Consider the following 24,827-nt stretch of genomic DNA (forward strand, 5'->3'; position numbering starts at 1 on the left):
CAAGATACATAATGTACAGGTACAAGTACCCAATGATAAATGTAAACATATTATATACCTAAAATGTACAAATAAAAGAATTTAAGCAAAAAAAAAATTAAATTAAATTAATTTTATTGGTACATTTAAGGTATACAATATAATGACATTCATAAGAAAATGAAAAAATGGAAACAAAGTCTTACTAATAGAATATTTAATGTGGAGGCAGAACAGAAAATATAGTGCTGGTATTGTTCGGTATGTGGAATAGAATTAATGTGTGTGCCTTCCCCCACCATTCATATGGTGTAATATCCAACATCAAAGTAGTTGTGTATTAGGAAGCTGCCCTTTTGGAGGTAATTATGTCTGTCGTGAAGGCTCCACTCTCATTAGTGGGATTAGTGCCCTTTTAAGAGACAGACTATAGATAATTTCCTCTCCATTGTGTGAGGATGTAAAGGTGGAGATCTTGAAACTAAGAATATAGTCTTCCCCGGGATGACAAGTGTAATTCCTAATCTTTATTTGTTGTTTAAGTCGGTCTATATCATTGTCATAGCAGCCATGGCAGAATGAGGTTATATACTAATTTCAAAATTAGTTCTTATTTTTCTCTATTTCTCTCATACTTAGACATTAAAAGGAAGGGATGAGAATTTTGAGGACACTGTCATTGGAAAGATATGAGTGTACTATATATTACTAGTGCAAATAATCAACATGACATGAATTATTATGGAAAAAACAATTTTATGTGATTATTTTCTATTAGTTTTCTTTAAGTTTCTTATACTTGCATCCCTTTATTAGATATTACTGAATAGGACATTTATGATCAGAGTCAGGAAAAATTAGTATGTTTTTTGAGAAAAAGTTAGTTTGTGGTGTTATGAAAGGATGGGGATATGGATCAGTTCTCTACTGCAAACAATTAATATTTTGGATGAAATAGAAACTTAAATCTAAGTATGTAGCCAGAGAATTAAGTAGAATTCGGTGGTTGGCTTTCAAAATTGAGGGCATAAGCCAAAATGAGCTTAAACTTCACTTGTTAGTCTCACAGTAATTGGACCAGGAAATAAAAAGCCAGAATTTATGAAAAGTGAGAAGTCTAAAAAGAAAGTCTCTCCTCAAAATAAATAAATAAATTTTTTAAAATGTGAAAGTCTCTACCCTCAGTTGAAGAGTAATGAGTAATACACCTGTATTACTCCAGCCAGTGGATTTTAATGAGTACAAGACTATGCAATAAACAGTTGAGAAAAAACAGACACAGCAGAAACACCATTAATGATTAGAAACCAGAGATTGCACTGTTTTTCCGTATGTAGTATAAACTCTGACTGCTCTCAAAACTCATAAAAATTAGAATTTAATTCAGGATGATGACAGACAAGATGATCTGCTTCATTTCAGGATACCCAAAATTTTGGAAACCACTAGAGTGTAGTTATACTTAAGAGGTTAGGGGAGACCCTATACTCAGCTTGTCTCATTGGCATCAAGACCTTAGTTTCTTTCTACCTATATGATTTAGACTAAATTATTTAATCTTCCTTTTCTTCTCCCAGGTTGACTTTCTTACTTGCAAAATAGTTATTCAATAAATAATTATCTGAAAGCTGCTTAGAACATTGCTGGTCAGATACTAAATATATTTAAGTGTTATTTTTCTTCCAGGTACATTATACTTTTCTCAATTGATCATAAAATTTAATAGGACTAACATATTATCTGTTATTAAATCAAATATTTGAAATGTCTAGCTGATACTACTTCAAAGTCTTACACTATTAAGTAAATGTAATCATATTTTTTTATAAAGGGACTGGACCGTATATTACATCTCCTTAATAAATAAATTCTTATAAACAATCTATTTAAATAGTTATCTGAAAGGTAAATTTTTTTTTTTTTGGTGCCAGGGATCAAACTTGGGTCTTTGTGCTTGCAAGGCAGGCAGCGGAACCACTGAACTAAATCCCCAGCTCTTAAAGGTAAAATTTTTAAAAAGCTCAGAGAAAAAAATTTTGAAGAGCAAATACAATGTTATACCAGTAAGAAACAAATTAAAACTTGTTCTAGGGCCTCCCTTCCACAGGTCCCAACCCAGAGGAAGGGGCTTACAGGCTCTCTTTCCTGTGCTCTCAGCCCAGAGGAAGGGGCCTACCGGCAACCATTCCACTGCTTCCAGCCCAGAGGATGGGGCTTATAGGCCACTGTTCCAACACTCGCAGCCCAGAGGTAGGGGCTTCTGGGCCGCTGTTCTACCACTTCTAGCTCAAAGGAGGTGAGCTGTGCGGGAGCCAAAGCACCACCCCCCACCCCAAGTCAAAATGAGAAAACATGTAAACAAGTCTCAAAACCAAACTTCCAGATCACCTACAGCAACCCTGAAGGGAAAAGAGATGGAACAATCTGATACTCAACCACCTGAACTCCCTGAACTGGCAACAAAAGAGGATCTGGAAAAAATGAAATCATAAATAATTTCTCAGATAAGAGCAGAGATTGTACTCATAGTACAAGACATGATTAATAAATCTAGAGAGAATCTGAGGAACACGATGGAATCCCCACATAGGAAACAAATGGAATCCATAAAACAGATACAAACATTTCCAGGAGATCAAAAACTCCATTGAAAGTCTAAACAGCAGAATGAGCCAATGTGTGGACAGAATTACAGGTATAGAAGAGAAGATTGCAATTAGTGACCATAAAAAGAAAAATTGCTTCAAAATTTAAGAGACCACAAGAAATAAATCCAGAAGCGGCTAGATGATGCAAAGAAGAATAACATTAGACTGATTGGAGTCAAAGAAGGAACAAGAGAGAGTGCAGTTGACATAAAAAAAAACTGTTCACAGAAGTGATGGCAGAAAACTTCCCAAGCAGGGAGAAAGAACTTGACATACAGATAAGTAAGCTATATAGGACTCCAAATAGCCTTGATCAAAAAAAACTACACATAGGCATATAATTGTTAAGATTGCAGAAACCCACCAGAAGAATAAAGTTCTACAAGCAGTTAGAGAAAAGAAACAAATCACATCCAAAGAAAACACCATCAGTATCACAGTAGACTTCTCAATGCAAACCCTAATGGCAAGAACTGCTTGGAGTGATGTATTTCAACCCCTAAAGGAAAACAGCCTCCAACCCAGATTGATATAACCTGCAAAACTATCTTTCAAAATTGATGGAGAAATAAGATATTTTCATGACAAAGAGCACCTTAGGAACTTCATGAATACCAAACCAGCACTCCAAAAAATTTTAGACAGTATCCTAGGAACAGACAATTAGGATCACAACCCCAGGAAGTAGAGGAGAATGAACCCATCTGGCAGTGCAATAAATTAAATGTAAAGGGGGAGAATCCAACAAAAAAAAAGTCATGACAATGATAAGTCAAAATGTATCAGTTATAACCATCAATGTTAATGGTCTCAATTCACCAATCAAAAGAAATAGACTGGCAGAATGGGTCAAGAAGCAAAATTCAATAATATCCTGCCTACAAGAAACACACTTAATTCAAAATGAAAATCAGACTGAAAGTTAAAGAGTGGAAAACAATGCTCCATGGGACAGGAACCTGAAAAAAAGCAAGAATAGCTATCCTCTTTGCAGATCAAGTAGATTTCAAACCAACACTGATTAAGAGAGACAAAGAAGGACACTACATCCTTGTAAAGGGAACAATCCAACAGGCAGAGATGACAATCATAAATATCTATGCACCAAACACTAGTGTGCCCAACTGTATAAAGCAAATACTAATGGACATGAAAAATTATATATGCACTAATACAATAGTAGTGGGGGACCTCAATATCCCACTGTTACAAGTAGATTGATCAACTAAACAAAAAATAAGTAATGAAATACTAGATCTCAATCGAACTGTTGAACAAATGAACTTAACAGTTGTTTACAGAGTGTTCCACCCCATAAAATGAGAATACACATTCTTTTTAGCTGCACAGGGGTTGTTCTCCAAAATAGACCACATATTCATTGATAGAACACGTTTAAATAAGTGCAAAAGAATTGAAGTTATCCCCTGTATATTATCAGACCATAGTGCGATGAAATTGGAGAACCATAGCAAAAGAAACGAAAAATTTCATAAACACCTGGAAATTGAACAACACATTTCTGAATGACCTATGGGTCACATAGGAAATTAAAGAAGAAATCACAGTTCCTTCAATTAAATGACAATGAAAATAAAACTTATCGGAACCTATGGGACACAATGAAAGCAGTCTTATGAGGGAAATTCATAGCAGTGAATACACATATTAGGAATACAGAGCTAGCCCAATTAAACAACCTGATGCTTAACCTCAAGCTTCTAGAAAAAGAAGAGCAGGACAAACCCAAAATTCATACAAGGGAGGAAATTATAAAGATCAGAGCAGAAATTAATTCAATGTTGACTAAATGAATGATACAAAGAATTAATGAAGCCAAGACTTGGTTTCTTGAAAGAATAAACAAAATTGACAAACCCTTAGCCAACCTTATCAGAAAAAGGAAAGAAAAGGCCCAAATCCATGAAATTAGGAAAGAAAAGGGTGAAATTACAACAGACCCAGCAGAAATCCAGAGGATCATCAAAACCTACTTTCAGGACCTATATGCCAATAAGATGGAAACCACAGAAGAAATGGACAGATTCCTAGATACATATGAATTACCAAAGGTGAAACAAAGAAGACTTAAAAATTCTAAACAACTCATCATCAATCAATGAAATTGAAAATGCAATTAAAAACTTACCAATTAAGAAAAGCCCAGGTCCTCATGGTGTCACTGCTGAATTCTATGAGACATTTAGAGAGGAACTACTGCCACTACTATTTAAACTCTTCAATGAAATTGAAAGGGAAGCAATAATCCCAAACACATTCCTGGAAGCAAGCATCACCTTGATCCCCAAATCAGTGAAAGCCCTAACCATAAAAGAGAACTATAGGCTAATCTCACTAATGAACATGGATGCAAAAGTCCTTAATAAGATACTGGCAAATAGAATGCAGAAGATCATCAAGAAAATCATACACTCTGATCGAGTGGGGTTCATCCCAGGGATGCAGGAATGGTTCAACATACACCAATCTATCAGTGTAATATACTATATCAATAGAGCCAAGGAAAAAACCATATGATTATCTCCATAGATGCAGAAAAAGCATTTGACAAAATCCAACATGCATTAATGACAAAAACCCTACAAAAAATTGGAATAAATGGTCTCTACCTCAATATGATAAAAGCTATCTTTGAAAACCCAACAGCCAGTATCATCCTAAATGGTCAAAAACTGATATCCTTCACACTAAAATCAGGAACAAGACAATGATGTCCACTATCACCACTCTTGTTGAATATAGATTTAGAAACATTAGCCACTGCAATTAGACAAGAGAAAGAAATAAAAGAAAAAAGATAGGAAGTGAAGATGTCAAATTCTAATTATTAGCAGATGACATGGTACTCTATATAGAAGACTGCAAGACCTCCACCAAAAGTCTTCTAGACTTAATAACCAAATTCAGTAGAGTAGCTGGATACAAGGTCAATACACAAAAATCAATACCTTTCCTCTACACGAACAACAGATGAAAGAAATAGGGCAGACAATTCCTTTCACAATAGCATCCAAAAAACTGAATACCTAGGAATCAACCCAACAAAAGAAATCAAAGACCTCTTCTCTGAAAATGATAGCACTCTGAGAAGAGAGATTGATGATATCAGAAAATGGAAAGACATCCCCTGCTCCTGGGTAGGAAGGATCAGTGTAGAGAAAATGTCCATATTTCCAAAACTGCTACATAGATTGAAAGCAATCCCAATTGAAATGCCAGCAACATACTTCACGGACCTTGAGAAAACAATCCAAAAATTCATTTGGAATAAGAACAGACCCAGAATAGCAAAAGCAATTCTAGGTAAGAGAGACATGGCAGGAGGTATCACAATCCCCAATTTGAAGCTATACTAGAAAGCTACTGTGATAAAAACAGCATGGTACTGGCAAAGAAACAGACCTGAGGACCAGTGGAACAGATTAGAAGATGCAGAAACAACGGCAGACACACTTAGTCATCTCATCTTCGATAAAGGAGCCAAACACCCTCATTGGAGGAAAAATAGCCTCTTTAATAAATGGAGCTGGTAAAATTGGGTTTCTACTTGCCAAAAATTAAAACTAGACCTATATCTCTCATCATGCACTAATCTAAAATTGAAATGGATTAAAGATCTAAATATTAAAGTAGAAATGCTGAACTGGCTGGAAAAGAAACTTGGTAGAACTCTTGAAGACATTGGCCTAGGAAAAAATTTTATGAACAAAACCTCAGTTGCCCATGAACTAGCACAAACAATCAACAAGTGGGATCTCTTCTTATTAAAAAGCTTCTGCACAGCAAGAGAAACCACCAACAGTGTGAAGAGACAACCCACAATGTGGGAAAAAATCTTCACCTACTTTTCCTCAGACAAAGGCCTACTTTCTCAAATCTATAAAGAACTTAAAAAGATCAGACTTCCCAAATTTAAAGACCCAATCTGAAAATGGGGATCTGAAATGAACAGACATTTCTCAGACAGAGAAGTAGAAATAGCAAATAAATATATGAAAAAATGTTCAACATCACTGGTCATTTGAGAGATGTAAATGAAAAAAACACTGAGATTCCACCTCACTCCAGAAAGAATGGCTGCTATCATGATTTCAACCAATAACAAATGCTGGCGGGACTGTGGGGAAAGAGGAACTCTACTCCACTGCTGGTGGGAGCGTAAACTGGTTCAACCACTGTGGAAATTAGTATGGAGATACCTCAAAGAACTAGGACTAGAAGTCTCATTTGACCTGGCTATTCCCCTTGCTGCGTGTCTTCCCCAAAGAATTAAAAGAATCATACCATAGTGATATATGTGCACCCACGTTCATAGCAGCACATTTTTTAATAGCTGCAATTTGAAAGCAGCCCAGATGCTCATCAACTGGAGACTGGATAAAGAAAATGTGGGGTTTTTTTTATAAGATGGAGTACTACTCAACCATAAAGAATGAGAAATTAGAGACATTTATCGCTAAATGGATGCACATTGAGGCGATACTCTCATGTGAAATAAATAGGACACACATTTGTAAATACTGAATAGTTTCTCTAGTTTGAGAACTGAAAGTGTAAATAAGGACTAAAAGGTATAATAGATAATGTGAAATAGGAAGAAAAGGTCCAAAAGGGTAGGGGTAGTGGGAGGGGTAGGGGAAAGGAAAGAAGGGAAAGGAAAAATTATGAGAAATGGAAAAAATGGAAACAAAACCTTTGTAAATAGGGAAAGGTTGGGGTGTGAAAGGAGGGCAGAGAATGTGGAAAAAAATAAGAACCAAGGTACAAGTAAAGGTACAAGTTCCCAATGAGAAATGTAAATGTATTGTATACCTAAAATGTACCAAAAAAATTTAAGGAAGAAAATAAAAAGAACTTGTTCTAGCACATTTTATTTGAAGAAAGATGCACAATTAGCAATATAAATATGAATTTACTACTACCATGGAGCAACTTATAAGCTTAGCCTAGAAAAAATAATATAGGACCTTGCAAAGTTGTGAAAGTGGAAAAAGCCAAACAATTTAGATTCTTTGAGAGACTATATATATATATATATATGAAATTTTTTTTGAGACAAGATCTCTCTATGCATTTCAGTGTGGTCTTGAACTCACTATGTAACCTAGTCTTTTGAGTGACAGTATGTTTATACATTAATGTCCCTTAAAGATTATAATACAATGATTGTTCCATTTATACATTAGAAAAGAGGATACAAATAATAATGTGAACTAGTAATAACATATTGTATACATTTAAAGTAACATTTAAAGTCAGCTCCAAGTAAGATTTCCTTTCCCCAGCTTTGTTGAGTATAATTGGCAATTAAATATTGTTTGTATTTAAGGTGGACAGCATGATTTTTATTATATACTTAGACATAGCAGGAAAGTATCCATTGCAAGTGTTGTTGACAAGGGCTAAAAGCAGATCCAGTTCCCACAACAGTCATAACCTCTACCACTTTCTTCCTTAAGTCCAGTCTGTTCAGAGAGAACTGTTAGAAATCAGGCAAATAATTTCATTACTCACAGACAGGCAACAAGAATCATCATAAGCCTAGGATCCATCCATGGTAAACCGCACATGGATGGGCTTCATCCCACACACTCCACTTTACACCACAGCTGAAAGTACTGTGCTCTGGATTTTTACCTCAGCCAATACTGGGTCAGTGAGCCAAAGGTTGAAGGATGCTTGTTCTAGGAGGAGGAGGACAGAGGCCAGGCAGTATGAGTTTCTTCTTTTCCTAGAATTATGCATTCTCAACATATTTTACAATTAACTAGATTAGCATATTTTACAGAAAATTAAACATGGACCCTGGGTTAGCCAAGACCTTTCAGGGGCCTGTGCTCCTGAAGTTCATCTATCTGGTCATATCCTACTTAGTAAATGTAGTCCATGTCACATGAGTGCTGATCACCCTGGATCCAGAGGCAGAAGTTTATCTCATCAGATTGATATAACACCTTGACTAACACAGTCTCACTACAGCATCACTGCCAAATACATTTTACCAAGGCCAGGAAGAGCCCTACCACAGGAGCAAACTGACAGGTTAGTGTCTTACTTCTTACCTCTCCCAGAGTCCCAAAGGATAACTGCCTTCCAGGAGGAATTGTAGTTGGTAAAACAGCCTACTCTGTTTTCCATAGTCCTGGGAGTACCACCTCTGAGGGAATCTATTAACCCTGTTGCTTGACCCAACTCTTTCAGCCTTGGTCATTCAGACCAGAAAGAATGGTCACAATTTAAACAAGTTAAACACGTTTGATAATTTTCATAATGTCCATTTGCATGGAAGGACCATATATCCCTGGTGCCTCTAGCTTCCTGGAATGCTTTAGTCCTGTCCCTTACTTCTATCTACAGATGGGAGGAAGCCAGAGAATTATCCAGAGTATTGTCAAGTGACACTTGCCAGGGCATTATGGCAACCTGAAACAAAATAATCCCAAGGATAATCCACTATTACCACTTCTGATCAACATAGTTCTTGAAATATTAGTTAGAGCAATTGGTCAAGAGCAAAAAATAAAAGGGATATGGATAGGGAAGGAAGAAACTAATTTATCATTGCAAATGACATGGGCCTCTGCATAGAAGACCTTAAAAACTCCACCAAAAGACTTCTAGAACTAATATCCAAATTGAATAGCACCATGGGGTACAAAATCAACATGGAAAAATCAGTCCATTCCTGTACACCAATTACAAACTCATTGCAAGGGAAATTAGGGAAGCAATACCTTTCACATTAGCATCAAAAAAATGAAATACTTAGGAATTAACCTAAGTGAATTGGAAGTGAAGGACCTCTAAAATGAAAACTATGGTACTCTGAAAAAGGAGAAAGAAGAAGCTATCAGAAACTGAAATGAGGGCCAGGGATTTGGCTCAGTGGTTTCGCCCCCTCCTGCAAGCACAAGGACCCGAGTTCGATCCCCAGTACCAAAAAAAAAAAAAGAAACTGAAATGATATCCATTGGTCCTGGATGGATAGAACCAACATAGTCAAAATGGCCATAATTTCAAAACTGTATTTTTAAAATTTGTGTAGTTGTTTGTATTCTCTTACAGCTCATTGAGCTTCTTTAAAATGATATTTTCAAATCTTTGGCAGTTTACAGGTCTTCACTTGTTTAGTGTTAATTATTTGTATTTTATTTTGTTCAAGTTATCATATTTGGGCCTTGAAATAATGGCTGAATTTTGAGGAGATATGCACTTTCAGTCTTCACAAACTGACTTCATCAGGGAAACTTCACTGACAACTCATTCAGGAGTTCTGGGCAGGTCAGCCAGAACAGTCCCTGGGCAGACCTTTTACTTAATTTGGGGGCAGTTGTCCTGCTTGGTGCATGGGACTGCAGGTGCAGCCCTGGAACCTAAACTATGGAGAAGAAGGTACTTTGGTAATGTGAAATGGCCCTTCTTGTCTTATTCAAAATATTTTTATTTCTGTTCTCTACTCACATACTGCAATCTCTCATCTGAATTCCTTAACTCTCAGAAAGATATTGTTGCAATAGCTGGTTGTTCAAATTGAGTTTTCTGTGAAAGAATGAGCAAAGGAAGTACTAATCTCATCACCTTCCTGATATCACTGATCCCAAAATAATGCTGGAAAATTTCTAATAAATTACATTACAAATATATTGCATTGTAATAATCAGCTCTTGAGAGTTAATTAATAGATAGAATTACATGGAAAAGACTTTCAATTTAAACAGAGAGTCTTAAGAGTGTTGCTTTTTAAAATCCTACAATTAAAGTCACTGTTTACAAATTAGTTAGATGTGGGAATATGTGAGAAGCTAGTGCTAATTATATCACATTAAGTAGACAAGCCTCTCAAATCTAATGAACATTAATTTTATCCTAAAATAGATGATGCAAAGTGAAACTTTTTTTATGTTTTTATAACAATAAAAGCTACAGCATTGCTTATCGCACACTTGAGCTTGCCCAATGCTCTTCTTTCAGTTGCAAAGTGTATAATCAAACTACACACACTTTTAGAAAATGTAAATCAGATATAGATTTTTATTCTTAATTTTAAAAGCTGAACTTTAGGAAGTATTGAAACTATCTTAATGTCATTGAAAAGGAGTCCAATTATTTCTATTTAATAGCAAAATAAGTATAAGCTACTTATTGAAAAATGCAAAATATTATTTGCAGTTAAAATAAATTCTGGTAAGGCTTGATTTATGCTTTAAACTCAGATAAACTGAGAAATTTATGAGTGCTGTCATAAGAGATATATCTTTGTTTGCTGATAGCTGAGCAAAAACTCAACTTCAGTTAAAAAAAGAAATTATTCTAACCTAGAAAAACAAGGAAATTTCCTTGTACTCTGAAGTATGATTTGATTCCTGACTGATAACTTTGGAAACAAAGAATTGACCCTGATTGTAAGATGACATGTAATCCTTGGGATCACTGTAGTCCAAAGGACAGAAGGAAAAAAAATCACTAATTCATATATTCTGGGGTGTAGAACAAAGTAGAAACATAGAAGAGTTCCAGAAAAGTTTGTTTGCTGATAATCAAGCCAAAAAATATTATAGTTAATAGAGCTGAGGGGCGCAGAGAATTTCAGGGTGATAAACTAGAAGTTTAAATAAGGACACAGATGGAAAATCCTAAAGATTTACACAACAATAAAGCACACAAAACAATTAGAAATTCATTCATTCTCTCTCTCTCTCTCTCTTTCTCTCACATATACACACAATTTGAAAATATATTGAAGAAAGTTAAAGGTAAAAATTAGTTTTAAGTGTTATAAATGTAAAAAATCTTGTCTTAAATATTTTCTTGTTTAATTTTGTTTTACTTCATGTTTGCCATATATGGTGTTTACATCATCTTAGGGAGTAGGGACACATACTTTACACATTTTAATTCCTTTCATTTCCTTTGGCCTCCTCACCCTCTTCCCTCCTTCCTTCTTTCCATCCCCTTCCCACATTTTCAGAATTATTGTTGTTGTTGTTTAGTTTATGTTTGCAACATATAATAATTACATTCATTATGGGTAGTTCGGAGATGTGCATGGCACATTTTAAAGTTTTTAAGTCTCCTTCCTCTTTTCCCTTCCCTCATCCTGGGTATCCTGGGCCCCCAAATTTGCATAAGTTCTATGTCCCTGTTTCCTTATATCAATCTTTTATTTTGCTCTTTATTTTACATATAATATTTAATCAAATGAGACAAACCGTATGGTATTTAAACTTGTATATCCGATTTACTATTAACATATTTCAAGGTACATCCATTTTCCTGCATCTGTTTGAATTTATCCTTATTTATAGATGAGTAGTACTCCATTATGTACAGATACCTCATTTTCTTTCTTTCTTTTTTTTTTTTTTTTTTGGTACTGGGGATCGAACTCAGAACCTTGTGCTTGCGAGGCAGGTGCCAGAATCACTGAGCTAAATCCCCAGCCCCCATACCACATTTTTTTATCTATTCATCCCTTTGGTGGGCATACAGGCTTCTTCCAAGATGTAGCTATTATAAATTGTGCTGCTATAAACATTGGTATGCATTTATCACTGTAATATGATGTCTTTATCTTTTGGTAAGATATCTAGAAAGGAAAGAGCTGGATTACATGAAATTTCTATTTTTAGTTTTTTGAGAAATTTCCAAACTAATTTCCATAAAGGTTGTAATAGTTTTATTTCCAATAACACTGTAGGAGGGGTTCATTTTTCACATTTTATTTGATTTCACAATGATGGGCATGCTTTCTAGTAGCCGGTAATGCTGAATATTTTTCCATGTGTGTACTGACCACTTGTATTTCCTTTTCTGAGAAATGTTTATTCATTTTCAGATGCCCATTTTTTATTTGCTCTTTTATTTGGAAGGGTATCTAACTTTTTTGAGCTCTTCATATATTCTAGATATTAGTCCACTGTCTGAGGTTGTCTTTTCACTCTGTTGGTTTTTTTTTTTCCTTTGCTTTGAAGGTTTTAATTTCATATAATCTTATTTGTTGATATTATTTCTTGTGCAATGGGAGTTCTGTTTACAGAATATATGCTTACACCTATGATTTCAAGGTTTTACCTATTATGTCTTCCAGTTGGTTAAGTGTTTCTGTTTTAAATATTTAGTCTTTGATCCATTTTGATTTTAGATTAGTACAGCTCATGGTGAGAGATGTGAGTCTAGCTTCAATCTTCTATATATGGCTAGCAGTTTTCTCAGAACTGTGTGCTAAAGAGACTATCTTTATTCCAATAAATTTTTGGCCTTTTTGTCAAAGATCAAATAGCTGAATGTGTATCATGTTTTTCTGCTTCTTCTTTTCCATTGTTTTATCCACATATTTTTTTGTGTGCCAATACCATGCTGTTTTTATCACTGTGGCCTTGTAGCATAACTTGAAGTCACATATTGTGATTCCTTCTACCTTGTTCCTATTGCCAGGGATTGCTTTTGCTATTCTAAGTCACTTCTGGTTCCATATAAAGTTTAGTATTATTTTCTTTACTGATGTGAAGAATGCTATATGTATTTTGATTGGGGTTGCATTTCAGTAATATGATCATTTTGACAATATTGGTTCTGTCTATCCAGAACAGAGGATATGTTTTCCTTTTCTCATGTTCTTTTCCTTCTCCTATTTGTGAGTATTGCAGTTTTAATTTTAGAGGTTTTTCACTTCCTTGTTTCAGTTAATTCTTAAATATTTAATGTTTCTTGGTGTAAATGATATTATTTTCCTATTTATTTTCAGTGAGTTAATTTTTGGTATACATGAACATTACTGATTTTTCTGTTTTGATTTTCTATCCTTCTACATTAGTCAATTTGGTTATTAATTTTGGTGGAAGTTTGGGCTTTCCATGTAGAGGATCTTGTCATCTGCAAATAATGATAATTTGTGTCTCTTCTTTTCTACAGTATATGGATTCGTTTTGTTTCTTTCTCTTGCCTGATTTCTCTGTCTGTTTTTCAAATACTATGTTAAACAAGAGTGGAGGTAGTGGGCATTTTGTCTTGTCTCTGTATTTAGAGGTAAAGCTTTTAATTTTTCTTATTTTAATATTATATTGGCCGTTGGTTTGTCATAAATGGCTTTTATCAGATTCATGTAAGGTCTTTCTATACCTATTTCACAAGGGTTTTTATAATGAATTCCTGTTGATTTTGTCAAAAGTTTTTTCTGCATCTACTGATGCGATTATGTGCTTTTTGTCCCTGCTTTTTTTTATGTGATGTATTTCATTTATTGATTTGGCTATGTTGAAATATCCTTGCAAACTGACAATGAAACCTATCTGTTCATAATATATGAAACTTTCAATAATTAGTTGTCTTCTATTTGCCAGTTTCTTACTGAGGAATTGTTACATCTATATTCATTAAGGAGAAAAGCTTGCAGTTTTCTTTGTTAGTTTGGTCTTTGGTTTTGTGATCTGTGTGATACTGGCTTCCAGAAATAAGTTTGGAAGTGCTCCTTATAGTTCCATTTTATTCAAGAATTTGGGGCATATTCATACTGATCTTATAACCTCTTTAAAAGTCTTGTAGAGTTCAGCAGTGAATCCCTTAGGTCACGAACTTTCCTTAGTTTGTAGATTTTTTATTATTGCCTTGATTTCACTGCTTATTATTGGATTTTACAGACTATGTCTTCTTGTTTTAGTCTTGGTACTAGGCATCTAGAAACCTGTCCATTTTCTCAAGATTTTCCAATTTTCGGAGCTACTATCCTCTGAATTTTGATGGCATCAGTTTTGTGATTTGCCTTTTTCATTTCTAATTTGATTGGCGTGTCTTCTTTCTTTTTTGGTAAGTTTCCCTAAGGGTTTTTCTATTTTGTTATCCTTTCAAAGAAACAGTTGGTTAGTTGATTCTTTTTATTGATTTTTTAGTTTCAATTCCATTAATTTCTGCCGTGATCATTATGATTTTCCTATGTAAACCAGGTTTGGTATTGGATTATTGTTTTTTGAGTGTCCTGAGGTTCATCATCATGTTATTTGCTTTTGCTTACTCTGTTTTTTTCTAATATGAGAACTGATTGCACTAAGTTTCCTTCTTTGGACTGCCTTCATCGTGTCCCACAGGTTCTGGTATGTTGTCCTGGCATTGTTGTTTGATTCTAAAAGTTGTTTGATTTCTCCTTTGATTTTTTTCTGTGACCCACTGGGTATTCAGGAGTGTGTTAACTTTCCAGGTGTTTATATAATTTCTGTGATTTCTTTTGTGATTGATTTCTAGTTTTTGTGCACAAGGTTTGATAGTTAAACATGGAATGATTTCAATTCTTTTGCATTTACTTAAGCAGGCTTTGTAGATAAGAATCTGGTCTAATTGAAGAAAATTCCAAGCTCAGCTCATTCTGCTGTAGAGGGAACAACATTGTTCTGTTCATTGTTCATTGTGATGTTCTGTTGGCATCTATTAAGTCCCTTTGTTCAGAGGTGTGACACAGCTCTGGTATTTCTTTATTTTTCAACTAGTTTATCTGTTTCTTTATGAAAGTGTGATAATTAGGTCATCTCTTCTGATTTTGTTGATGCTTATTTGATCTTTTATGTTCAGCAGTATTTTTTTCAAGGGTGAAGGGTTCTGCATATATATATCCCTGCTTTCTTTCAGGGTGCTGGTGTATTGTTTTCCATTCTTTGATTTTTAGTCAATGTCATATTAGATTAGATTTTTTTTTTAATCCAACAGGCTTTTAAATTATGTTTTTATTGCTTCTGAAAATCTATGTCTTTTATTTAGAGAGTTGAGTCATTAATGTTTGGGAGATTCTACTGAATGATTTAGATTTATTCCTGTCATTACATTCTTTTTCTATTGATGAATCCATTGTTTTTCTTGTTTTGGTAATCTATTTTCCTTGCTTGTTGTATTGATTTCATCTGAATATTTAAATTTTTGGACTTGTTGTCTTTGTCTAGAATATTCTTAAGTATTTTTTAGAATGTTAGTTTAGTGTTTATATACCTCTTAAATTGTTCTTTTTCAAAGAATGTACTTATTTCTCTATCAGGTACTTCTAGCAGTTATTTTATTTTATATTTTTAAAAAATTCTTTTATTGGTCATTATAGGTATACAATACATTTACATTTCTCATTGGGAAATTGTACCTTTACATGATGTATCTTGGTTCTTATTTTTTCCCCATTCCCTGCATTCCCTTCACCCCTCCACCCTTCCCTATTTAAAAAGACTTGATTTCCATTTTTTCCATTTCTCATAATTTTTCCTTTCCCTTCTTTCCTTTCCCCTACCCCTCCCACTGCCCCTAACCCTTTGGACCTTTTCTTCCTATTTCGCATTATCAATTATTCATTTTAATCATTGGTACATTTTAGGTATGTAATAAAATGACATTCATCATTGGAAATTTGCACCTTTACATAATGCCTCTTGGTTCTTATTTTTCTCCATCTCTCTGCCCTCCCTTCACCTCCTCCATTCCTCCCTATTTACAAAGACTTTGTTTCAATTTTTCCATTTTCTCATATTAATTCCATTTCCTTCCCTTACCTCTCCCAATACCCCTTCCTCCTTGCCCCTTTTCTTCCTATTTCACATTATCCATTATATCTTTTAGTCCCTATTTACACTTTCAGTTTTTCACAGCAGAGAAACTATTTGGTATTTACACATGTGTGTCCTATTTATTTCACTTAAGAGTATGGCCTCAATATGCATCCATTTAGCTATAAATATCTCTAATTTCTCATTTTTTATGGCTGAGTAGTACTCCATTTTATGAAAAAAACACATTTTCTTTATCCATTCACCAGTTGATGGCCAATTGGGCTCCTTCCAAGTTTTAGCTATTACAAATTGTGCTGCTATGAACGTGGGTGCACATATATCACTGTGGTATGATTCTTTTAATTCTTTGGGGAAGATCCCCAGCAGTGGAATAGCGGAGTCAAATGGGACTTCCAGACCTAGTTCTTTGAGGTATCTCCATACTGATTTCCACAATGGTTGAACCAGTCTACACTCCCATCAGCAGTGGAGTAGAGTCCTTCTTTCCCCACAGCCCCGCCAGCATTTGTTATTGGTTGAATTCATGATAGCAGCTATTCTTTCTGGAGTGAGATGGAATCTCAGCATTGTTTTCATTTGCATCTCTCAAATGACCAGTGATGTTGAACAGTTTTTCATGTATTTATTTGCTATTTCTACTTCTTTGTCTGAGAAATGTCTGTTCAATTCAGATGCACATTTTCGGATTGGGTCTTTAAATTTGGGAAGTGTGATCTTTTAAGTTCTTTATAAATTCAAGATAGTAGGCCTTTGTCTGAGGAACAGCAGGTGAAGATTTTTTCCCACATTGTGAGTTATCTCTTCACGCAGCTGGTGGTTTCTCTTGCTGTGCAGAAGTTTTTTAATAAGAAGAGATTCCACTTGTTGATGTTTGGGCTACTTCCCAGGAAACTGAGGTTTTCTTCATAAAATCTTTTCCTACACCAATGACTTCAAGAGTTCTACCTAATGTCTGTTCCAGCCAGTTCAGCTTTTCTATTTTAATATTTATATCTTTAATCCATTTAGATTTTAGTTTAGTGCATGGTGAGACATATAGATCTAGTTTTAATCTTTGGCAAGTTGAAACCCAATTTTACCTGCACCATTTATTAAAGAGGCTACCTTTCCTCCAATGAGGATGTTTGGCTCTTTTATTGAAGATGAGATTGCTCAGTGTGTCTGGAGTCATTTCTGTATCTTCTAATTTGCTCCACTTTCTCCAGTCTTTTTCTTTGCCAGTACTATGCTGTTTTATCACAGTACCTTTGAGTACAGCTTCAAGTTGGGGACTATGATACCCCCTGCCATATCTCTGTTGCCTAGAATGGGTTTTGCTATTCTGGGTCTCTTCTTGTTCCATATGAGTTTTTGGATTGTTTTCTCAAGGTCCATGAAGTATGCTGCTGGGATTTCAATTGGGATTGCATTGAATCAGTATAGCAGTTTTGGAAGTATGGCCATTTTCACTACATTGATCCTTCCTACCCAGGAGCAGGGGATGACTTTCCATTCCCTGATATCTCAATCTCTTTTTTCTGAGTGCTATAGTTTTCAGAGAAGAGGTCTTAGATTTGTTTCTCTAGGTTGATTCCTAAGTATTTCAGTTTTTTGGATGCTATTGTGAAAGGAATTATTTTGCCCTATTTCTCCCTCGGTGAGTCCATTGTTCGTGTAGAGGAAAGCTATTGATTTTTGTGTGTTGACCTTGTATCCAGCTACTCTACTGAATTTGGTTATTAAGTCTAGAAGACTTTTGGTGGAGTTCTTGGGGTCTTCTATATAGAGTGTCATGTCATCTGCAAATAATAATTTGACTTCTTCATTTCCTATCTTTATTCCTTTTATTTCTTTCTTTTGTCTAATTGCTGTGGCTAATGTTACCAAAACTATATTGAACAAGAGTGGTGATAGTGGACATCCTTGTCTTGTTTCTGATTTTATAGTGAAGGATTTCAGTTTTTGACAATTTAGTATGATATTCACTGTTGGTTTTTCATAGATGGCTTTTATCAGATTGAGGTAGAGACTGTCTATTCCAATTTTTGGTTGGGTTTTATCATAAATGTATGTTGGATATTGTCAAATGCTTTTTCTGCATCTATTGAGATAATCATATGGTTTTTGTCCTTGGCTCTATTGATATAGTGTATTACATTGATAGGTTAGCTTATGCTGAACCATCCCTGCATCCCTGGAGTGAATCCCACTTGGCCAGGGCATATGATCTTCTTGATGCTCTTCTGCATTCTATTTGTCAGTATCTTATTAAGGATTTTTGCATCTATGTTCATTAGAGAGATTGGCCTATAGTTCTCTTTTTCGGTTGGGTCTTTCTCTGGTTTGGGGATCAAGGTGATGCTTGCTTCCAGGAATGAATTCAATTTCATTGAAGAGTTTAAAGAGTAGTGACAGTAGTTCCTCTCTAAATGTTTTGTACAATTCACTGTTTTTTTTTGTTTTTCCTTTGGTTCCAGGTATCAAACTTGGGTCCTTGTGCTTGCACAACAGGGAGTGCTTGCACTGAGCTAAATCCCCATCCCTGTATTGTAGGATTCAGCAGTGAAGCCATCAGGACCTGGGCTTTTCTTAGTTGGTAAGTTTTAATTATATATTCAATTTCATTGTTGATATTGTGTTCTTTAGAATTTCTAGGTCTTCTTTGTTCACCTGTGATAATTCACATGTATCTAGGAATCTGTCTGTTTCTTCTGTGTTTTCCATCTTATTGGCATATAGGTTCTGGAAGTAGGTATTGATGATCCTCTGGATTTCTGCTGGGTCTGTGGTAATTTCACCCTTTTCATTCCTAATTGCGTGAATTTGGACCTTTTCTTTTCTATTTCTGATAAGTTTGGCTAAGGTTTGTCAATTTTTTTTATTCTTTCAAAGAACCAACTCTTGGCTTCATTAATTTTTTGTATTGTTCTCTTAGTCTCCATTGAATTGATTTCTGCTCTGATCTTTATAATTTCCTCCCTTGTATGAATTTTGGGTTTGTCCTGCTCTTCTTTTTCTAGAAGCTTGAGGTTCAGCATCAGGTTGTTTAATTGTTTTCCTAATATGTGCATTCACTGCTATGAATTTCCCTCATAAGACTGCTTTCATTGTTTTACATCGATTCCAATATGTTGTATTGTCATTGTCATTTAATTGAAGGAACTGTCTGATTTCTTCTTTAATTTGCTCTGTGACTCGTTGTTTATTCAGAAGTGTGCTGTTTAACTTCAATGTGCTTATGAAATTTTTCCAGTTTCTTTTGCTATGGATCTCCAATTTCATTGCACTATGGTCTGATAATATACAGGGGAAAACCTCAATTCCTTTGCACTTGCTTAGCCATGTTCTATCAATGAGAATGTGGTGTATTTTGGAGAACAACCCATGTGCATTTGAAAAGAATGTCTATTCTGATTTTTTAGGGTGGAACACTCTGTAAACATCTGTTTAGTTCATTTGTTTAAGAGCTCGGTTGTGTTCTGGTATTTCATTACTTGATTTTTTTGTCTAGTTGATCTATCTATTTGTGACAGTGGGGTATTGAGGTCCCCCACTACAATTGTATTTGTGCATATATGATTTTTGATGTCCATTAGTATTTGTTTTATATTGTTGGGTGCATTAGCATTTGGTGCATATATATTTATGATTGTCATCTCTTCCTGTTGGATTGTTCCCTTTACAAGGATGTAGTGTCCTTCTTTTTCTCTCTCAATCAGTGTTGATTTGAAATCTACTTGATCTGCAAAGAGAATAGCTATTCCTGATTTTTTTCTGGGTTCCTGAAGCATGGAGTATTGTTTTCCACTCTTTAACTTTCAGTCTACGAGTTTCCTTTTGAATTAAGTGTGTTTCTTGTACACAGCATAGTGTCAGAATTTGCTCCTTGACCCATTCTGCCAGTCTATTTCTTTTCATTGATTAATTGAGAGCATTAACATTGATGGTTATAACTGGTACATATTGAGTTATCATTGTCATGACTTTTTCTTTTTGTTGGATTCTCCCCCTTTACATTTAATTTCTCATCCTGTCTGATGGGTTCTTTCTGCTGTCCTTCCTGTGGTTGTGATCCTAATTGTCTGTTCCTAGGGTATTGTCTAAAATTTTTTGGAGTGGTGGTTTGGTATTCATGAAGTTCCTAAGGTGCTCTTTGTCATGTAAGTATCTTATTTCTCTATCAATTTTGAAAGATAGTTTTGCAGGGTAGAACAATCTGTTTTGGAGGCTGTTTTCCTTTACAGCTTGAACTACATCACTCCAAGCTCTTCTTGCCTTGAAGGTTTGCGTTGAGAAGTCTGCTATTATTCTGATGGATTTTCCTTTGTACGTGATTTGTTTCTTTTCTCTAACTGCTTGTAGAACTTCGTTCTTCTAGTGGGTTTCTGGAATCTTAACAATTATATGCCTATGTGTAGATTTTTTTCAATCATGGCTATTTGGTGTCCTGTATGCCTCACTTATCTGTATGTCACGTTCTTTTCCCCTGCTTGGGAAGTTTTCTGCCATTACTTCTCTGGACAACTTTTTTTTTATGTCATCTGCACCCTTTCTTGTTTCTTCTTTGACTCCAATCAGTCTTATGTTATTCTTCTTTTCATCGTCTAGCAGCTGCTGGATTGATTTCTTGTGGTCCCTTATAATTTTGAAGCAATTTTTCTTTTCCTGGTCACTAATTGCAATCTTTTTTTCTATGTCTGAAATTCTGTCCTCACATTGGTTCATTCTGCTGTGCAGACTTTCAGTGGAGTTTTTGATCTGGAAATCTGTTTGTATCTGCTTTATGGATTCCATTTATTTCCTGTGTTGGGATTCCATCATGTTTCTCAGCTCCTCTCTAGATTTATTAATCATGTCTTGTACTATGAGCATAATCTCTGCTCTTATCTGAGAAATTATTTCTGATTTTGTTTTTTCCAGATCCTCTTTTTTGCCATTTCAGGGAGTCCAGGTGGTTGAGTATCAGTGTTCCATCTCATTTCCCTTTGAGGTTGCCATAGGTGATCTTGAAGTTTGGTTTTGAGATTTGTTTATGTGTTTTCTCATTTCCAGTAAGGGATGCCATTTGCGCAACTCACCTCCTCTGGTCTGGGAGAGGTGGAACAGTGGCCTGGAAGCCCCTTTCTCTGGGTTGGGAGTGGTTGAACAGTGGCACAGAAGTCCCCTCTTCTAGCATTTAAGAGTTATGTTGAGAAGTCTGCATTGATTCTGACAGGTTTACCTCTATACATCATGTTTTGCTTTTCTCTGACAGCTTTTAAAATTTGGTCTTTTATGGTGTCTGGTATTTTCACTAATGTGTGTATTGGATGCCTCTTTTTAATCATAGTCAGTTTTTATTCTGTAAGCCTCACATATCTGTGTGCTGAAATTTTTGCTCATAATTGGAAAGTTTTCTATTATCATTTCTATGTACAGATTTTTTACTCCATGTGTGCACTTTTCTAGATTCTCCCTAACTCGTTTGCTTTATGTTGGCCTTCTTAGAATCATCTAGAAGTTGTTGGATGAATTTTTCTTATCCTCTTATCATTTCAAAGCTTCTCTGAGTAATTCATCAAGATCTACTATTTTTTCCTCAATTCACATAGGTCATTTCTGCAATTTAAGAACTGTTTATAATTTTTATTTCAGGTATTTCTAAAATTTTTGGAGGAATTTATGTCTTTGGTAAATTTGTCATTCATGTTTTGAACAATTTTGCTAAGTTCTTCCATTTTTGGTTTGTTTTGATGTATTCACATTGGTGATTTTGTACAGTAGTTCCATGATCTTTTGGCCCATGTCTTCTTTGAACTCAGCAAGTTTCTTTCTCTCTTTTAATCAGTTTTTAAAAATCTACTACCTGATGTTTGCTTTCCTCTCCTTGATCCACTTGGATCTGACTTGGGAGAGTTGGAAGACCTTGAGGGGCCTTTTATTGTCATTTTTAAGCTCTCATATGAAATGTTTTTGTATGTAATGCATATATTATATATTTTACTTTTTTCTTTTTGGTGGGGTGGGTTGAAGTTGAGTAGTGTGAGGACAGATTGTAGTTGATGTGAAAATATTTTTAGTTATATTCTGTCTTCCAGTGATGTGTTCAAAGGTTTATTTGTCCAGAGATAGTGTCCAAACCTACAGCTATTTAATTTAAATGGCTAGACCCTGTCACTGTGTTGTGTAGCAAAAATTACTACTGATTATAACAGCATCAACAGATCTGATCATATATCACTTATGTGTGCTAAAGCTTACATTTATACTTTTGCCCTTTTACAATACCCTTTACTTCCTATGTTATACTCTTATTGACAGTTGTTCTGTATTGTGGAAGGAGAAAGAATGGAAGAGATGGAAAGATAATTGAAAGAGGATTATAAGCAGCAGGAGAAGTAGATGGGAAAAATAATAGTAGTGAAAAATTAGAAAAGGGGTCAGACTTTGCTGGAGGTTTTTTATAGGTAGAGAGTGAGTTTTGAGAGTTTTAGGAAGAATATTTGTGGTGGTATGTAGGAAGACAGAGGTATAATTTAGCCCTGAGGAAAGTTACAATGTTGTCAGTACCATAGATATAGTTGTATATCTGTAAGGCAGAGAAGAGGTAAAGGAATTCCAGGGGCTAGGTAATGTAAGGAAGAGAACAATAGAATATAGAGGACAGAAAGTTAATACCAGACATGATAGGAAAGACTGCAAAAAAGCAGAATATATGAAAAAATCTTAAAAAGAACAATTTCAAAAGTTGGAGAAACACATAAAAACTAAGAAAATAGTATTTTTATAGAAACTAAAATTGAAGGAAAGGAATGGGGAGAAGAGAAGAGAGAGAAAATAAAAAATAACTACATCAGAGCAAAAGCAAACAAAACATAAACCAAAAAAAAATGCAAGAAAAGTAACAGAGAAAAAAATCTGGATAGAATCCAGATAAAACAATCTAATAAGCCAGGTTACATCTAATTTCCCACTTGCCTGATATGGCATATGGCCTGAGTGTCCACAGCTTTCCCTTCTTGCCTTAGTGGTAGTATGTTTGCAGGGAGCCACTCCAATTCCCACTCTGAGTGCGATGAGGGTGTCAATTTCTTTAAACCTGCCTACTTAATGCAGGCTCTGTTTTGCACATGGTTAGATGTGACATTCTTTTGTCTCTGTCCTGTAATCCAAACACTTCAATAAATTTGAAAGAAGGAGGATATGAAATAATTTTTCTGACACCTGCTACTCTTTCACCCTCTCCCAATGCTCCATGATGATAGTTGCTGCTCAGGATTTCCTGCTAACTTAGACTTTCCCAGTCTTTTTGGAAACATTTGGGAGGAGCTCACAGTGGATCAACTTTCCCTCAATTTTTCCAGGGATATAATCAGCATGGGGTTCCTGCTGGCATACTTGAAGAACACCTTTTATCAGAGAATTTATCCTCTCACTCCCTGGGTTGGGGAGGGCTTCCCTTGCCCAAAGTGAGCACTGGAGAGTATGACACAGGGATGCAGTGTTCCTCAGAGTTGGGGGCATTGTTGATGGGGAGAAGGGGCCAATGTATGAAGAGTCTGTCACAGGAGTCTATCTTCTGGAATGCTAATCCAGCCCCTCTGGCTTCTCCCCAGAGGAACAGGGGCAGGAGCACCATGGACAAGCCATAATCTTTGTAGCTTCCCATTTCCACCAGGTATTTGGTTTTATCTACATATATAGTCTTTCAGATTAATTTTTTATATTCAATGTGTAAGTACCACACCCACTTCATCATATCTATATTTCCAGGGATTTTTCTCTGAGTATCTCTGACACAACTCTTCCTCTATTCAATTATGTAGGATCTCTGATCTAGTTTAGTAATCTTTTTGTTTGTTTGTTTGCTTGTTTGTTACTTTTGGTTTTTGTTTCTTTTTTTTCCATTAAATTTATTGGTACATTTTTAGGCATACAATACAGTTACATTCATCATCGGGAACTTGTACCCTTATATGATGTATCTTGCTTTTTATTTTTTCCCCATTCCCCTGCCCTTCCTTCAGCACCTCCATCCGTCCCTATTTACAGAGACTTTGTTTCCATGTTTTCCTTTTCTCATATTTTTTCCTTTCCCTTCTTTCCTTCCCTTACCCTTCCTACTTCCCCTACCCCTTTAGACCTTTTCTTCCTATTTCACATTATCTATTATACATTTTGATTCTTATTTACACTTTTAGTTTCTCATATCATAGAAACTATTTAATATTTACATATGAGGGTCGGAACCCTTCACCATTGTTGCTGGGAGTGCAGAATGGTGCAACCACTGTGGAAATCAATATGGAGATATCTCAGAAAACTAGGATTTGAGGTCCCATTTGACCCAGCTATTCCTCTGCTGGGTATCTTCGCCAAGGAATTTAAAGGCTCATACCACAGTGATATATGCACACCCATGTTTATAGCGGCATAGTTTGTAAGAGCTAAAGCTTGGAAACAGCCCAATTACCCATCAACTGGAGACTGGATAAAAAAAGATGTGGATTTTTTTTTATGAAATGGTGTACTACTCAGCCATAAAGAATGAGAAACTAGAGACATTCATACTTTAGTAATCTTAATGGAAAACCCACTACTGCAGTAATAGAAGTGGCTGAATAAGAGGGAATGTCCAGTGTTCAGGACAGTAAGCGTGCAACCTCATCAAATTTTATTAATGATA

The 24,827-nt window shown here is 35.3% G+C and overlaps 1 long non-coding RNA gene across 3 annotated transcripts in view; it reads left to right on the top strand.

Moving 5' to 3' along the window:
• The window catches only part of LOC101710237 (uncharacterized), a 96,339-nt gene that overhangs the window by 56,536 nt on the left and 14,976 nt on the right, over positions 1–24,827 (top strand). Inside the window, exon 2 of one of the 3 annotated variants that reach the window (XR_015440918.1) lies at positions 18,640–18,758. The exons of the other annotated variants lie outside the window; for them this stretch is intronic. This is a non-coding gene — a long non-coding RNA (uncharacterized LOC101710237). The remainder of the gene's footprint in view (positions 1–18,639; positions 18,759–24,827) is intronic. 3 annotated transcript variants of the gene reach the window in all.

Source organism: Heterocephalus glaber, unplaced genomic scaffold, assembly GCF_053883595.1.
Source record: "Heterocephalus glaber isolate CG9 unplaced genomic scaffold, H.glaber_assembly_v1.0 deba00001504, whole genome shotgun sequence".
Taxonomy (NCBI): Eukaryota; Metazoa; Chordata; class Mammalia; order Rodentia; family Bathyergidae; genus Heterocephalus; species Heterocephalus glaber.